Here is an 18,269-nt window from a genome sequence, read left to right as displayed (position 1 = left end):
TCAGGCTTTTCTCAGGGAAATGGCCCAGAAGGGACCTACTGGGGATGTTTAATTCTCACTCCCTAAAGCAGGAAAATTGTACACCGGTGCAGTAGGCTTCCCGTGAGGCAGATAGTTTTTCCATTCTTAGAGATTCACTGTACCAAGGATGAGTTATTCACCTGGAATTGTTACCAGAGGCATGAGATACAGTATTCACTTTCTGCTAATTATTATTCCCAGTTTAGAAATTTCAGGACTGCAGTCAGAGAAAGAAACAACGTGTATTGACCAGCTACATACCCGCAGGCACAAACTGTGATGCACGGATGCAAAACAATCTGAAAAAAAACAAAAAAAAAAGGCTGAAAATTGTTCAGCCTAACAGTCAGAATGCTGTTATTCTCAAGGACGAGAGCTGCTTGCAACAACTGTGTTTTAGCCATATGCCTTTGAGTTAAGGCAAAATGGAACAGACCTGTATCAGGACACCAGAGTCTCATCTCCCATGCTTCTGGGTTAACATGAAGCTGAAAGCACCCTGGAGGCAGCAGCTGCTGGTAAAACCCAAGAATATCACCAATTGGCACAGATATCCTCCAAACCTTGAATAATCACATGAACATAGAAGAGAGCACTCAATGGAAAGCTCTCTCCTACAGCATCTTCCAAATGATTAAATTACTGCAATGAATGGTTTTCCTTGGCAGAGCCTCTGTAGCTTCGGTCTTTGTTGTTCTAAATTCACCCTCTTCCATCCCTCAGCGTTTTTTTTCCCCACTCAGATCTGCAGGAAATGGAGCTAATATTTCATTTTATCTGCCAGCTTGTTGTTCCACAAAGCAGCATGTGAGAAAATAAATGTGACTGTATCCTGACCTGCCTGCCAAAAAATCTGACCCTCTCCTTCCACAAATGCACACATTTCTTGACTTGTTTCTTTGAGGAAGAACAGTGCAAAGCCAGATGAGACCAGAAGAGAGAATGAGTTCATGAGGAAGGATATTCCCATATTCCCATTTCACCAGTGGCTTTTAATAAATAAATACAGCAATTAATAATTAATAGACCTAAACTTAAAGTCCTTACTCCAGGCAAAATTCTCCTTCAATACAGGTTTTGCTCAAGCAAAATATAGGTCAGAAATGCAGATCTAGCATGAAGAAGATGTTAATAAATAATAATAGCGGGTTGACCCACCCCTCCCAGAAGAAACATTAACTGGAAGGGCCCCATAGGAAGTCTGTATTATTCTGCTGGATTTTCTTCAAAGCTAGGGAAAGCAGAAAACTAATGCACAGTCTGAGTCTCTCCAACACAAAAATGCATTCATAAGTGCAGCTGGGGAATGGTACTAGAAGGCCTCATGAACCCCACTTCATATAGTGAAAAAGATGACCTGCAGAATTTCCATGGTGAAAGAAACCATAATATCACCAGGCTCACTGCTAATTCCATATGGAAGAATAATCTACAAACTATCCAGAGGAATTTTTTCACTTGCTGCCTAAAAGCATGGCTAACAGCTTCGGACTAAAAGCAACACAAATATTGGGTAGACTTGGATTTTCCCACAACTGAAATCAAAGCTCCAGCTGATAATGGTTTAACTCAAAAGACTATGAGGATACCTTGCTGTAATGCTATAATGCAATAGAAAGCACAGCAATAACAGCAGGGCAGAAAAATCCTGTGTTGCACCAAGTGAGAACAAGCCCAAAAGCAGCAGCAGCAGCCATGAACACAGAAACAAAGGAAAAGAAAAAGCTACTTACACTTAGAAGACCTCAGTTATGCAGGAACCTCCAGCAAGATACCCTCACCTCCCACTGCCAACCCTTACATGAAGTCTGGGAAGGGATAGATCCTGTCTCTACTCCTTCCAGTCACTTTGGTGCATTGCATGCAGCTGAGCTTCTCTGGGTTGGCCCTGCCTTCCCACCAGGTGCTCAATCAGGCCCTGACTTAGCATTTCCAGTACACCTGCTCACTGCTACCTCTTCTTACTCTTTTTTCTTCCAATTTTACTTTGAAGAGTGACACTACAATCTTAGGTGGAAAAATCAGATGAAACTGAGTAAGGAACAGAATCTAAACAGTCAGGATTTCAGACTATTTTTGTTACTTCCTTTTTAAATTCTCTAGTTCTGGATATTCCTCTGTTTTCCAACTAACTTGTCATCCAATAAATCTGTTCTTTTGTCTGGCTTTCCTTCTCCCAGCTTTCCTAACACCTACACAGTGTTTCCCCACAAGCTCTCCAGCCGTGCTCAGTCCCCTCTCCTGCCCTGACCATGCTGCACACTCCCTGCTGTAGACTCCTTTTGTGTCATTTAAAGTTCCATCCTTACCTCCAGGACTCCTGTCTGTCCCACTTATCAGCAGCCATAATGCGTTGGACTGTCTGTCCTCCTTGCTCCTGATGCCAGCCTAAACTTTGCTGGTCTGCTTCTTGCAGATCTCCTGAATTATATACACAACTGCTTTCCTGAGCTAAGCCAGGAGCCTTCACTTTCTTCAGATGTCCCATTACAAATCATATTCCTGCTGTTTGGAAAGACAGTAAATGAACAGAAAGACCAAACAATAGGCTGATGACAAAGCTGTCTCTTTAAGTTAGAAAGATCAAAGGAAACTCAAAGCAATTTCATGTAGGATCCAACTGGTAAATGGCAACAAAAGAAATTCAATGTCTTTTTTATTAATTTTTTTTAAAGGCTTAATGCAGAAAGGCTCTTCAACTCTTCGTACAGTATAAAAACCTACATGTTACCTCTGTCAGCTAGGGAAAAAAACAAGGCATCATTGCAGACAGTTCAAAAAAGGAATTTTTGACCTCATTCAGAAAAGCTGGCTGTGGCAGGCACAAGAAGAGGAGGATAGAGTAATGCATTGAAACATTCCTGTGACATACAAGTTAAGAGACATAGGGTCAACCAGGTCTGGGGATCCAGCTCTGTCCTGGGAACAGGAGACAAGTACCTTTAATCAGCAGATGACAGGAGACAATATGCAACAGCAATATCTTTTCCTCCAGCAGAGTGACTCATTCAGCCGTGGCTGCCAGCTGGGGCTCATTAATTGCTTTAGATATTGAGGAGGCAGAATGATATGTGATCTGCTGAGAAAATATTAATTGCATAAAAAGCTAAACGTAGAAAGGAAATTCACTTCATGAGATGAGTGTTTTGAGAAGGTGGCAGCTCTAGTGCTGGGGCAAGTGGATATTGCAGGAAGCCCTGGGTGTTACAGTACAGCAAGCAGTTAAACACATGCTCCTGGCTGAGCTGTGTTTATAAACTGAGCAGCCTGTGGATCACTCACCCTGAGCACACTTGAGATTTCATCGCCTTGACATATTCACTGCCATATAAACAAAGCCTCCAACACGATTATATCCTGGGCTGCACCAGGGATGGGTTGGCTTTATGGCAAGGACAAGGCTCTGGAGAGCCATGGCAGGGGACCTTCCGGAGTGAAGAGGCATGGCCCCTGCCCAGGGGAGTGCTCTCTGACATGGAATCATAGAATATCCCAAGTTGGAAGGAACCTGTGAGGATCAAAACAGGTGAAGATAGCAGTCAGGAAGGATGCTAATACAAAATATAAGTTTGAAGACTTCCGTCATCCAGCCTTGAAATATCTCACAAATTAGTTCTGGCTAGATTTTCTTTCCCTTATCCTTCTACCACCTATCTTTCTACTCCTAATTACAGTGATGTTTCCACGTATAGTGAGGCTGGTTGCTGTAGCAAGAATAACTCTCATCCACAGAGCTTTGCACCAGGGACTCAGGGATGACAGGGAAATGAGGTGGCCTCTGCTCACATAGCAGATGAGACCACCACGTCCTGCAGCAGATTCCAGACTTTCCAATCTCATTCTAGTGCCTCAGCCTTTGTGTTACACATGATCTACTTGAGTTTCCTTAGTAAAAAATATCCTCTCACATGGGAAACAGAGACTGCAAAAATGAAGAGGAGCTGATTCAGATTCAAATGTCCCTGCAGAACAATTGGTGCTATTTATAAAAAATGCACTTGCTGCAGTGTATAATTAGAAGCCTTGCCTTCCACACACAAATTGGAGATAATGACTCTGAAAGAAAGCAAAAAGAATCCAAACTGAACAATTTCTGCCCTGAAACACACACTTGCTAAAAACTTGTTCATCTTTTCCCTCAAGTCTGCTTTGGAGCCTGTGCACTTGTGCCCCAGCTAAGCGGCTGGTAGGCCACGGGCATGGAAGCATCACAATGTGTGGGAGCTGATTTTAATTAAATCTGGCAGGTAGCAAAGCTCTTGGAATCCTGACACCCTCTATGTTGTGGTGTAGGCGGATAGCAGACCATTCAGGATCTCAGCCCCTGACAGCAGGTGAGGGACTGCCAGCTGCATTGATTTGCCAGGTGAACTCTGCTTACAAAGCATAAATTTGTAATAATCAAATTATTTTCATATATACAGAGCTGTACAAAACTAAAAAAAGTAATGCTTTAAGCAGAGTGGAGGGAATATTCACAATTTCCCTTCAAGTGCAGCTCTTTCTTTGCTTCTATTTTGGAGAGAAGTGCTATTGATTAGTATAAGTGTCTAGTCTGGAGGTCACACAAATGGCTAGAAGTAGCACTTGAAATAGAAACCAGGAAACTTCTTTTTCAGTCTGCCTGTTCTATGCCATTCATTTTGTCATTCATTTTAATAGGACGAGAGGTAATGGCCTCAAGTTGCATCAGGGGAGGTTCGGGTTGGATTTTAGGAAAGTTTCTTCTCAGAAAGAGTGGAGAAGCATTGGAATGGGCTGCCCTGGGAGCTGGTGGAGTCACCGTCCCTGGAGGTATACAGAAACGTGTACATGTGGTACTAAGGGACAGGGTTTAGAGGACAGTATTGATAGTAGGTGTATGGTTGTACTAGGTTATCTGAGAGGTCTTTTCCAATCTTAATGATTCTGTGATTTTCCTCCTCTGTGAAATGGGAATAATAAAAACTACCACGGGAGCAAAATGGATTTTTGATGATGGAATGCTTTGAAAGGTCACTAGGAAAACATTTCCCTCTTCATGCTCAGCTTTGCATTGGCTCCCCTTCTCCACTGACAACAGGCTCTCACATCTCTTGTCCCAAGGAAACATGTTATTTTCATTTCTGACTTACTGGGTGCCAGGAACTCCTGCCAGCCATAGGGCTTCCCAAGCATCTTTTGATGAGAGATGGGAGAATCCCTTCTGCATGCCAGATGCATAGCACCAGGCTGGGCCTTTCTGCTAACCTGCTTTTCTGCCCAGCTTTCCCTGACAAGGTATAGAGCAAGGCAGTGGCTCTCAGTCCCAGTAGCTCTCTCCGAAATCAGAATACACACCACTGCTGAACACATGTTCACTCCTGATCCCTCAGCTGCTGCTGTAGCACCACAGCAAATACTCTTGTCACAAGATACTTGATGTGTTGCACCTCCAGCCAGGGACCATTCTTTACCATGCTCATTTACCAGAGGGAAGATGGGGCTGGGGTGTCACTTGTAACCTTCAGTGTGATTTCATTCATTCGGCTGAGTGTGGATAATTCCTTAGGCAGATGGTGATCAATGGGACCTGCTTGCAGCTGGGCCCCCTAATGCAGTTCACTTTCCAAAGAAATGCAGTAATGGAGCAGAACAGGCTATAATGAAACTGTGAAGGACCCCGAAGTAGAGCTTTCTTTTTCTCTCCCTTTAATTGCAAGGCTAATGTTCCACATAAATATCTAGCAGCTGGTTGTTTGTATTTCATTTTGAAAGCCTGGCTAAAAACACAAGAGAGAGTACAGCTGGGAGTCAAAAAAGCTTTCAGAGGAGATAAGGCACTTTGCCACCAGCACATGGGAGGGGCATTCTGACAGCGACATGATTTTAAAAGATTAAGTGCACAGAGTATGAAGTTCTTCCAGAATCTAAATATTTATTGAAGGTGGGTATCAGAAAGAGCTAAAGGTGAGTGCTGGTGGTATGTGATGCTCCATGCAGGGAGAAATCAGCTAGGCAGTGCTAAATGAAAAAAACATAAAGCTCTGAAATGAGCTGGGTAGTAATTGCCTAATGCCAAAAGGACAGAGTGCAGAGTTCTTCCCTCCAACAACTTCATTATGCATAATTAACTTTTAGCTCTAATCTGCAGACATAACTGCTCTGGGTACAGAATCACCCTATGGGAAGCTACCAGAAACATTTTAAAGGGAGTAGGAATATAAGCTAGCCCACAAAATGCAGGATATTGCTTGTGTAGATGCTTCCTGTGATTCCTCATGCAGACATAGGAATAAATATCTTATTATCCCTGTCTGACAGGCAGCCACATTTGCATGTTTATAGATTCACTCATCGCAGGCTATAGGATTTAGAAACTCCTACCTCCAAGAAAGTGACACTCAGTGGAAGTGCTGTGTTAACACCCAGCTGTGGTCTGGAAAGCTTCTGAAGCTGAAGTAAGCTGTCCCAAAGAGGGCCAACTTTCATGGAAACAGGCAAGTAGAAGATAACTGATGATCTTGCCGTGCCATGAGGAGTAGGCAGTGATGAACTCGATGTATCACATCTGCATATGCTGGTCTGCTGGGAATTGTCACAAATGGAGATGGTATGGCTATAGAATGAAAACAAGAAAGAAATGTAAAAGTAATCAAAAGTAAATGTAAATTCAGGGGAGTAGTATGGATTGCTTGATAAGAAGAAAGCCATCCCTCACTTTAGAACGGAGGTTATGTTTCAGAAAGGGTTCAGCTACTACAGATGAGGATCTGTTCAGGAAGGCTGGTGCAATATCAGAGGAACTCAGTCCTGATGCAAGACCCAGTTTTTATAATCTTAATCAATAATATAAAATACTGAAAATGTGATGAAAATCAGATGAGCTGAAAATGTTCCTACTGTCTTACCTTAGCCTAAGTAATGTAAAAAGTATGTCTACTGATACTTGCCAGCAAGCTGGCTTGTTTGACCTTTTTCTCATGGAAAGTCCTGACTCATCTCTGTCTCTCACCTCCCGTGTTTGTCCATCACCTAGATTCCACTTAGCTTAACAAAGCAAAGGTGACATAAAATGCCTGTTGCTGTTCCTCATTCACATTAGGCTACTCATTATATTCGTGCAATATTCTTCTGTGTCATGTGGTTATAAACATTTTCCTCTATAATATGAGGCTACAGTCTGCTGTTAATAGGCTGACTGAAAGATTTATCCAAAACTGAGATATTCGTATGTATTTTTCTGACCTCTTAGCACAAAAAACCCAAGCTCATCTCTAAGACCCATTTATTGGCAGGATTTTATTTCCTTTTGAACCTATGAAACATCAAAGATCATACATTTATTTTTTCCTTTATTTGAAATGCTCACCAAATTGGTGCTGTGAACACATCAGCATAGACGATCTCATCACAGACAATCTCCAACTGTGCCGATTCATGACTTTCAAATACTTGCATTGTGGGAATGTGGGTTTACAACTGTTTTTCTTCCCATGAAAGCATGATACCCACATCCCTCAACATGCCTTTGTCCCCTCTACCCTCCCATATTTTTTGGGATAGCTGTGAGAATGGGCCCCGTACAAATCAAGGCTTGACATTTTCTCTATGGATGCTTTTCTTTATGTGCTTTCTTCAAATATTCGTGGGAAATAAAAGTGATCTGGAAAGCCAGGGCAGGGAATTCACTCAGAGGAAGAAGTCAGCTCAGTGATGCTGCAGCTCTTCACTGCTCTTCTCTGCTGCGGCCTGCCTTGCTCACTTACGTGTATGGGCACTGTTGAAATACACACCAGGGCTGAAAGTAGTGCTGCCAGGCACAAGCAATAAATTCTTTTGTTTCTAGGTTGCTGTTCACAGTCTCTTGATGAGATGTGACATTTGTTTTGATCAGATAATGGTTTGCTGTCTCTGAAGCAAGAGAGAAGGCATCACTGCAATAGAGGATGGGTGTTTGGAACACTAAAATCGTGACAGCATGGGCACAGCAAGTGGGACAAAAAGGTTGTTTTCTTCAGGGTCCCTTTATGATGATTGAAAAAATTCCTTGAGGAGGAAAAAATTATATGGAACCGGGGATAGAAAACTTCCAGTCAAGAGAGCTTCAAGGAAAAAATGGTATAATTTGTGGCAGTAATCCACTCTCTATTCTTGAACACACACTGACAAAAGTTGCAGAGTACCTCCCATTAAAGTCCTTCTTTGAATACTCTCATGCTCTCTTTCATAAGGTTTTTTCAGTTTCCTGACTAAGACAGTATTTCATGATCTTTCTTCCCCTCTCCAGCTATGCAAATCTTTGAAGATTTATCAAGAGCTTATAAAAGAAAGAAATCTTCCCCGAGAAAAGTGAGGCGTCATCTTTCAGTCAGACAAGAAGTGGTTTGCCATTTAGTTGCCAAAAAAGCAGTTTCCCAGGTAATCTCTTTATGTCAAGCAGTTTCGATTGAGATGGCAGGTTTTGCGGAAGAAGTTTCCAGACATGCTGAGCCATCTAGAGTAGGTGGATAGATATCAACAGGCCTGTCTCAAAGGGGAACAGGACAGAACAGGCTGAGAAGGTTATCAATTAAGATGACAATCTGCTGTGCCAGACTTGACTCAGGTCAGGCTCGTGCACATCTCGAGGTCACTACAGCACAGGTTGTTCAGAGCTCATAGAGTTTCAAAGTGGGCTGGGTTTTCAAATGTTCAAATATCAGGTTTACAATGCATCCAGATCCATCACTAATGCCTTTTGATCCTCTCAACTTAGAAATGACAGGTATGTAAGGAGCAGCCCATATTGTGGCTGTGAATGTGGTAGGAACAAACCTGCAAAGGATTCTGCACAAGTATGTACAGCTACTGTAAAGCCTCTGATTGGGTAATACTTTCATTTCAGGAGTTGTTATGAAGCAATTCCAAAAAAATCAGTCCTGACATATGAAGAGTAACATTCTGATCTCTCTGAAGTCAAAGAGATTTGGGGTGTTTAATGCAGAGGCTATGCAGTTTAGTGTGACTTACAGTTAAAGGTTTGTTTTTAACACTAATCTCTGGATAGTTTGACAAGCTCTTTTACAAGTACCATTCTGATGCCCTAGTGCCCTCTTAATTTCACATCCTTTTGTTCTGTTTGTTCTCCCACAGTAAGCAAATCAAGTCTTCCTCCCCGAGGGCTCTGTGACAGGGCTACAGGGTACCTCAGGCTGCTGTGATTCTCCTAATACATCAGGGTAATTTTTCCCGGCTGCCTATCTAAGCCAGGCTTTTACTACTCCATCAGAAAGCAATCACTGGGGAGGCAGAGAAGCATCCCTAAACAGGGCACATTATTGTTAAGCAATTATCTATGCACAGAGCTGCAGCCTACTGAATGAAAAACTCTATTTTTCATTCGCAGAAGCTGAGTGAAATTGCTTGAGCCAATTAAAGTACATGGGTGCTAGTCATGTCCAGCTCGAGCTCCTACACATACATGATAAAATGCTGAATTTTTGTCTGCTGACTGTTATGCATCATTACAGCCCTTTTCCAGGGGTGAAGTAGCTGATGTCCCCAGTTGTGATCTAAATTAGATACTGATCTCTGAATTTTAACTGGGCTCAGACAGGGCTCCATCTTTCAGGTTTTTTTTCCAGTGGACATGAAGATCACTCACACTTCCCACAGAAAAACTCTTTTCTCAGTCCTGAACTTTCCTGTGACCGTGGGTGACCCACTAAACATTTTCATTTTATTTTATCACCAGAGCAAAAGCAGACCAGTCTAACAGCATTACCAGAGCAAGCAACCGTGGAGCTTCTCTTCTTACCAAGTTCCAGAGGGAAGAGATGCAAAGATGGAAGTCTTCTCAAGTTCAACATCAAGAGATGTGCACGGCACAGCCCCATTGCCAATTCTAGTGAGAAGAAATGAGAGCTGCTTGAAGATAAAACTTTTGTGCGTGGTGAGAAGTTCAAGACTGTATGGATTTCTTTGTCCAGCATTTAAGGATAGGAAGCTGAGCCTGAAAATAAAAACTCATTTAATCTGATGAGTGTGAATGCACCTGAGAAGCAGCAAATCCTCCATCTCCCCTATGCTCTGGCCTGTGTTGGTGTGAATTCCACTTTCACTGGAAAGTAGCCAGGAGGAGAGGGATAGGCCTGCCCAAAGGCCTTTTAGCTTCTGATTTTTCCTTTGAGCAATCTCCTGGGCTCCTTTGGATTCTTGTGAGCAGGGGACTCCTCCTCCAGATTCACCACCTGTGGGCTATGAAATAACTGTCTGTACCAAGCAGGCCCCAAATGACTGCACTGAGCACTTCTGAAACCTCTCTGTGGAACAAGTGGCCTGTGGCAGAGAAATACTGAAATCTGATCTCTAAAAATTTTCTCTCCTGGGTGGTTTTTCAAATCTCAATGTCATTCATTCGTCAACAGTTTTTCTACTGCGGTAGAAACTAAAATGGAGTACATTAAAACCTCAAGGTAGGAAACAAAAACACATCAGACTGCTCCAACCTCAGCCACAGCCACGGTGTCTTCATTGGCTTCGCTTGATCAATTTTTCTGATGCGTGCAAGGTCCAGCCTGAATTCAGGTTTTCCATTCTTGCCTAGACAAAGATAAGGTTGTATTAAACATTGTGCCCGTCTGAGTAACCTCTGTAGATCGGATGTGAGAAACACATAGGTAAATGATGTAGAAAGCCTGAAGCAATGTTTGTACAGCTATTATTAGCAGAGACTTTGTTGTTCTACCATCAACTATACTACTTCAGATATTAGTTCTGGTAAAAAGTTCTGGGTTGACAACCAAGGGAACTGAAGGTTTATTTTCCACTGAGCAGAGACAAAACACAGCACAGTACTCTCTGCCAACTCTAAGCTTATTACCTGGCATTCATAGCAAAGTTCAGGAGCTCCAACCAGTTTACATACCCTCTGCCAAGTACTTTAAAAATAGATGACCTCTTCCATTCAAGCAGGAACAGGAAAGCAAAGCATCTTCTAATCTTCTCAGAGTCCCATTGTAGTTGCAGTTACATGCAATGGATTTTTCTGTCCAAACCAACACCTGCTAACTCATTTTGCACAGGGAAGAGTGTGAACACCTGGCATCAGGAAGTCACTCAACATCTAGGTAGGCTTACATCAAAATCCTGCGTTAGCAGGACCCTGACCTCAAGCCATGACATGTTTCCAAGCAGAATGTATGCTAAACCTAAAGAAAAGGAGCATCAGGAAAAGTAAAACTAAGAGATGAGAAAAGTTAGTGTAGACAGTGCTTTACTGATACACCTGTTTGGTGCAGGGGTGGTGAAACAACAAAAAGTTGGAAAAATCACCCTGAAAGGTCCAGACTGAAGCTGAAGAACATAACAAGATTTTGATGCTGGAGGAAATCCAGTGAAGGGCAATGGCATTCCCATTTGGAGACCATCCAGTTCTGCACTCAGAGACACAAGTGCAGCCCTTCAGCATAGATCACTCTAATTGCATCCTATTTACTGCGTAATTGCCCTATAAACAGACACACTCATATAGCATAAGAAGAGAATTGGGATCTATAATTATATGCAATTAGTCGCATTCATTGCTCCCTGCTCTACTTATCCCTAATGAATGGCCTGTGCAAACAGCAGTCTTGGTACTGGGACAAATTTGTGTGTAACATGGGCAAAGGTAGCACCAGAGATCAGCACCATTTATCACAGACCAAGTTAACAGAAGAGTATTGTGGCCTAGCACAAGGGATGAGCAGGTCCATGAGGACTGGGGAGGGACTGGAGGGACTGAGCACAGCCAAAGAACTCCAAGGTCTCGGTCTGCTTTTGGGCACAGCTGTGTGGTTTCACAAAAATTATTCTGCTGTCTGTCCTTACACATCAGCTTTCTCACCTACAGGATAAGGCTGTTAATCCTCATCTTCCTTGGAATAGATATGGGATACAGAAGAAAATTTTTCAGGAAGAGGTGAAGGATAGTACTCTTCTGGCCTTTTTATGCCTTGAAGTTTTACTTGGTGCAAAAGAACTGATGAGATACCACTTAGAGGTGCTAGCACTGCAGCTGGTGAGGGCAGCACTGGCTGAAGGGATACATGTGGCTGAGGAATTTCTCCCAAGTAAGAAATTTTAGAGTTGGTCCAAACCAAACATGGCGAAAGTGTTGGTAGCACAGCATAGCAGAACAGGGACAGCCTGCTCACTTAAGGCTTATAAAACAGGGGAATCAAATGTTGGAAAAATATATCCTTGAGTTGAAAAGAGGCCCTTCTGTGCCTGACAGATGGAGGAAATTGTGTTTTCTGTCCCCAGCAAGTATGATTCAGGGAAACAGAGCTAGGACCCGAGTGAATCAAAGCTGTCTGCAAAGTACTCCAGCAGATCTGTCATTTGCTCAACACTGATGATAGTGGTTAAAAAATACCCATATGCTAAAGAAATCTGCAGAAAAGGGAAACCACCCAGCTGGGCTTTGAGAGGCTGCCTTCCCAATGACAAATGTTAGCCAGTGCCTCCTTGAAAAGAAAGTTAACCATGTTTTATGGCACAGTTCTTCTGTGTCCTCTCAGGGGCAATTTTCTGGAGTGGCTCAGGGTTGCTTTTTACATCTTGCATGGTGGAGATCCTTGACACTGTCTGGTTTGGCCCCAGGAGATTTCAGAAGCACTGAAGGCGTACCTCATCTATGCAGAGCAGATCATGAGCCATGAGCAGGCAGTGTGCCCTGTTCTTGTGGCTTTGGAATAGTGTGGGATGTGCCCCTGGAGAATGGTGGCACCAAACTACCCAGGCAACCATCCTCCTCCTCTGTTTCAGAAAATACCAGCACTGGCTGCTCCTGGTTCACCCATGCACGGTTTTTGGGGTCCTTATGGGAATGAGCCAACTGCCACCCATGCTGGAGGTGTGGCCAGGCAGGAGTCCATTGACCTGGAGCAGCACAACATTGGCTTTGCTTCAGCTGGGGAGCTCAGCAGGGCTCAGGGCTGGACAATCACTGCAGCCTGTAGATAGGCTCAGTGCTCAGCAAGTGCTGTATTTATTGCGAACAAAATAATTAGATGTATTGCATTTGCAGAAGTTAGAAAGGAAGGACTCCCTGCACTTTTCCCCCATGTTACCACTAAGGAGCAGTGTTTTCTTAGTGTTATTTTCCTCTCCCTATCGCCATGGTGTGTGAGAGCTTTTGAGTACAAACGCTGGCAGAAGAAGAAAGAAAAAAGATCTGTTTTGTTGCAAATGGAAGGTTTCTCCAGTACCAAGTATTCGGGGCTATACATTTGGGAAAAGCTGCTCCTGTGGTTATTAAAAGCCATTAAAAAGGCAGTTACTGGTCAAGAAACTGTTCTTTTCTGCAAATATAGAAATTTCTCATCTAATCTTAGAGAGGTTAAGATTTAGATTAAGATTTAATATCCAATCTTGAAACTTGCCCAGGATATGTTGTGCCTGGGTCTAGATTTTGGAAGTCTCTTAAATCAAACATTTTTCATCAGGAAAATTATTTCTTGGTTTTAAAAAGAGGATAAACCTCACAGCAACTCATAACAACACATCAGAGAGCAGTGGGCAAGCTGAAAGAAAGAGGAAGGAAATCAGCATAATACTTTGAGTTGGAATAATTGACTTTGAGGACAGAAGAGGGAGGAATATGCCATAACAAGTTCACAGAGTGTAAGGAAGGAGGAGGGAGAGCATGTTGACCAGAGGGGTACAAGCGGTGAAGGGAGAATTACTGCATAAGAAGTCACTTTGGGGGACAAATCAGAAAATACCTCCCCAAGGTGATTTCTCTAAGGGTGTAAAGGAATCAGAGAAGACAAGCAATCCCAAGAAAGAGAAATCTGACTGGAGCCAGTTGGCACTTATTACAGAAAATGGAGCAGGGGAGCTCAACGCAGTCTCTTACCTTAGTGCAAACAAACCCCAATGTGCCTGATTTTCTTGGAACCAGAGCTGTTCTTAAGCTCAGCAAAAGTTATACCAGCATTGTAATTGGGTGCTTGGCTCTAGCTCTAGCATCCTTCTGAATGCAGTTCTGCAAAATGCTAGGCCCTGCTTGCCTGTGCCATTTTACTGCTCAGTTTCTTATGCAAGTAATCTAATTAGACTGTGGCAGATAAGATATGCAGAGTATTGCTCTGCTTCAAGGATAATTAATTTTATGATGTGTTTTTGAAATAATTCATACACCGTTTTCGCTTCCATATTTATAGACTGCAAGATTTTAAAGCCAGAAGACAAATGGCAATTCAGCCTGACTACCTGTTTAAGTAGGCTGACCAGACTGTCTTGGCCAACAATTTCAGTTTGCAATCAGCAAACATGTATTTGAGATCCAGTGCCTCTGATTTCTCTCCTTCGTGTCCTGTGCAAAATCTCTTCCAGCATTCAAGTGCAGATGGAAGCATTTTTAAGCTGTCAACAGACTCTGGGCCTTTCTGGGTTTGAAAGAATTCAGATTTTCCCTGACTGGTGACTGTTCCCACCACCAGTTCTAATTTCCACCATTGTCCTAACCAAGGTCTTGTTACAGCTATTTTCAGGACTGCTGACTAACAAACTGCTCAGCAAACCGTCATCTCATGAGATGATTATAAGATTGATTACAATCTTATGCTTTTCTTTAGGATGGAGACTGGAGGAAGCAGAGGCTATGGTACAGCTGCCTTTCACTTACTGCCATTAAATTTACTACAAGCTTTGCATTCCTCCCTCCATGAAAGTTACACTGACCCAGTGAGGACTAGAACCTGTGTTACTGATAGCTTGAAAACAACAAAATGAGCTTCAACTGTATTTTCTTCTCCGTCACTAGCAGTTTTCTCTCTGTTGTGTGAAATGAGATTTTACTAATGCTATTTGTCTGCAGTGGCAGCAGTTTTTCCCCAGCTGTGTGGGCTGGCACCTTAATTACAAACATTGCTTTCTTACACTATGATCTGACTGCTTACAATCACCAACCACTGATGCTTGCTTTTCTTTAGTTCCTTCTTTTAATGAGGAATTGGCCTATATAATGGTGGACCCACGGTGAACATAATTTTCAGGTAGATATCTATGCCATAGCTCTCAATTATTATAAAAGCTGTATTTACTGACTTAAATTATTAAGGAATATTTCCCACCGTATGAAATTGCAGCTGTTCTGGGAGGAGGGCAATCATCCAGGCTCACAAATAGCACAGGAAAATCCACTGCAGATCCTGCCTGGAGAAATATCACTGGCTACTTCAACATAACCTCTCGGCCATTTCTTAGGCTTGGAAAGCACCCCAAAGCCTACCTGTGCCAGCATGTAAAAAAGCCTCAAGACACATCACACACTATATGGGTAGACTAGAGTGTATTGAAATGTAATTTTAAGGCAAAACCAAATATCTTTTAAAAATTGTTCCAAATTTGCCTCTCCAGATCTCACGCACAAGACTGTATTGCAATAACTGCACATTCAGAAGTGGTGGCATTTCTCTCTTCATTAACAGAAGATGCTAGGATGCTCCAGAGTCAGAGAATCATAGAATGGCTTGGGTTGGAAAGAACATTAAATTAATCCAGTTCCAACCCCTTGCCTAAATACCTCTTTAAACACTGTTCCATCAATTTGGGAAGAATACATTGATACATATGTCTGCTAGACTACCTTTACGGATTCTTATACTTCTAGCTGGAGAGTAGACTCAGTTTAGAAATACATGAAAGTTTAAAGCAGAGAAAAAAAAGACGAGGATTACTTTCTGTTCCTAAACAGATTGTGCTCTTCAGAGACGCGAGGCTGACAAAGGTCAAAAACTGTACCTAAGATCTGGGTGATCTCCAGAGGTGCTATCCAACCTAAATTAGTCCTTCCCTCTCCTTGGGGCCATGAGGATGCGCAGGCCCTGCTTTGTGCCCATCTCTGCTGGGGACAGATGCGATGTGAGGAGCTCACTCCCACGTGTCACATCCTGTGCAATTCAGCTGCGGACTGCAGTGTGGCCAGGCAGCCTGCCATGGACCTTCCTGCTGGCAGTGTGTGAGGCTGTGTCAGGCTGGGAACCTCACCTAGGGACAGCCTGGAACAAAACTCCGCAAAAGCGTCTCCTGAGGGCTTGTACAAGTGCCGTTCCTGTCACAGTGCCAGATTCCTCAAAATTAACATGGTCGTGAACAGCACCGCAACTAACCGTGAGTGTTCAGCAAAGCCAGAGGAGAAGATTGATGGGGAGACAAATGTTCTTTTCAGACTTCTGAAAGAGCACTACAGGCAATGGGGAGCAAACAGCAATATTACAGGTGAATAATAATGCTGCTTGAGAACTCTTTTAAATTACAATGTAATAAATATATTTTTAATAAAGGAGCGCTGGGTTTGCGTACGGATGTAATTTTTTCCACAGAGTGCAGCTGTGAGGATGCATACAAAGCTCCTGGGGACTTTCTGGCTGAGAACAGAGCTGTGCATTTTCCCATCGGCAGGGATTCACTTTGAATTCACTGCCAGAGATGAGAAAGAGTAGAAAAGGTGGCCATGTCTGAGGTCCCTTCCCACTTAAGGTGAGTGATCCCCCCAAAGTGACTGCATGGCTTCAATGAATGAGGCAGAGCATCAGCATCCTGGCTGCACTCTCCTGCATCACCCCCCTGCAGGGTAGGAGCTGCTTCCCATGATAGCATCTCTGTGGGAAGCTCCAGCCTTGGGGATAGCAGTAGGGCAGCTGGCAGGGATGCTGTAGGGACACAACCTGATGTATGAGAGCCCCTGTTTCTGATTGCTGCCTATGTTGTGCAGAATCCCTAATAAAATGAACAGTGTGCTGCTTGCTGCACTGTCAGGTGAGGGTGACAGTGGAAGGGGAGGAAGACTTTGGATATCATCATCATCATCTTGACTTCCTGTGCTTTTTGCCTTTAAGTAAATAAACCTAATAAAATGCTGGGCAGCAATTCAATCTGTCACGCTTCACACTCTGAATAATTCAGCCAGAAATAGAAAGTGTTCAACCCCCATTAGTGTAGTGCCCTGAAAAAGCTGATTTTTTTTTTTTTTGGCTTGTAATATATTTCACATCAATTATGCACTGCCAACAGAAGTAGCTTTGTGCCAACTTGTGATCAGCTTTTCTCTCAGAGATGTTCTATCCATTTTACTTTTCCTTAGTTTATTGGCAAGGTCCCATCAACAGAAAAATCTCAAATATGTGCAAAAGTCACACATGGTTCTTCATCCTCAACAGTGCACATTAGCTCGCCTAAGCTCCAGGCTCTGATCAGCTTCTTACAGGGCACCTCAATTCCCTCTGACCTCATTCCATTTGTCTCCTAGCTGCTGCCCATAAGCACTCCTTGCTAGGCATCAGGAGCTCCCCATGCCAGGTGGGGCTCATCTGTAAGAGGTGGCAAGGAGAAGAAGGATGGTACCTAGAGGGAGTACTGTTAATGCTGATGGCGTTGAGTAACCAAGGCTCTTAGGTGGCTGCATGTTCATTGCACATCCACACTCCAACGTGCTCTGCTTTAGAGAGACAGAACATTTCTGCATTGGCAAGTTCTTTCTGCACCCATCTCTGCTGCTGCTTTGTCATGGTAATGTGTCTACTTCAAATGAAAAGTGATCCATTATTTATTACTGAATGAATTCTCTGGGCCAAATTCCATATCAGTTTGCTTCTCTCATTACCGCCCACAGGAGAGGTAAAACATTTTACACCTAAACTGCACCTTGCTGAAAAGATGCAAAGCACTTTTGCAGGAGGAGAGCAGGGGAATCTACAACCCCTCCATGTCTTTACCCTGAGGCCTGTACGCTGCTCGTAAGGCTGCTCAAAGTGCTGTTGAATAGGACACTATATTCACTCTGTTTCTCCATCATTTCCAAGTGTGTGCTGATAGGATGCAGACCCCGGGGCTGGTTGGAACCAGACGATCTTTGAGGTCCCTTTCAACCCAAGCCATTCTATGATTCTAAGGCCAAGTGAAGGGTCCTGCTGGCTCAGGCCTTTCCCTGACTCAGTGACCAGCAGCAAATGCGCAGCTTTGTCAGCAGTGTTTCTGGGAGATGGAAGGCATTCTTCCTGATACAGATGGAAATCAGCCTTGCCTGGAAGCACAATGATGGCCTTATCTTGCAATTATTTCCTAATAAGTATCATTTCACATGCAAATACCATCCATACAGAAAAAAAAAAAAAAAATTATTCGTTTTAAAAATTTGAGTAAGTGACAGGGTCTATAATTTCCTGCTGCAGCAGCACAGCACAGCGCACAGTGCAGACAGGCAGCGTGGTGCTTTCAGCTTCCACTGGTCTCATTTGCCCATGCATTGGATTTATGAA

General features: G+C 43.2%; 1 long non-coding RNA gene across 1 annotated transcript; it reads right to left on the bottom strand.

Moving 5' to 3' along the window:
- Positions 1-14: 14 nt before the first annotated feature.
- LOC122178671 lies at positions 15-526 on the bottom strand. Its single transcript, XR_006178422.1, has 3 exons — positions 458-526; positions 283-320; positions 15-161 (listed from the first exon to the last, which is right to left on the bottom strand). It is a non-coding gene; the product is annotated as an uncharacterized LOC122178671 (long non-coding RNA).
- Positions 527-18,269: the final 17,743 nt, after the last annotated feature.

Source organism: Lagopus leucura, unplaced genomic scaffold (assembly GCF_019238085.1).
Source record: "Lagopus leucura isolate 7727_CA_CO unplaced genomic scaffold, USGS_WTPT01 Super-Scaffold_1, whole genome shotgun sequence".
Classification (NCBI taxonomy): domain Eukaryota; kingdom Metazoa; phylum Chordata; class Aves; order Galliformes; family Phasianidae; genus Lagopus; species Lagopus leucura.
Note: the sequence above shows the minus strand (reverse complement) of the source record. Positions and strands in the feature narration are given on the sequence as shown.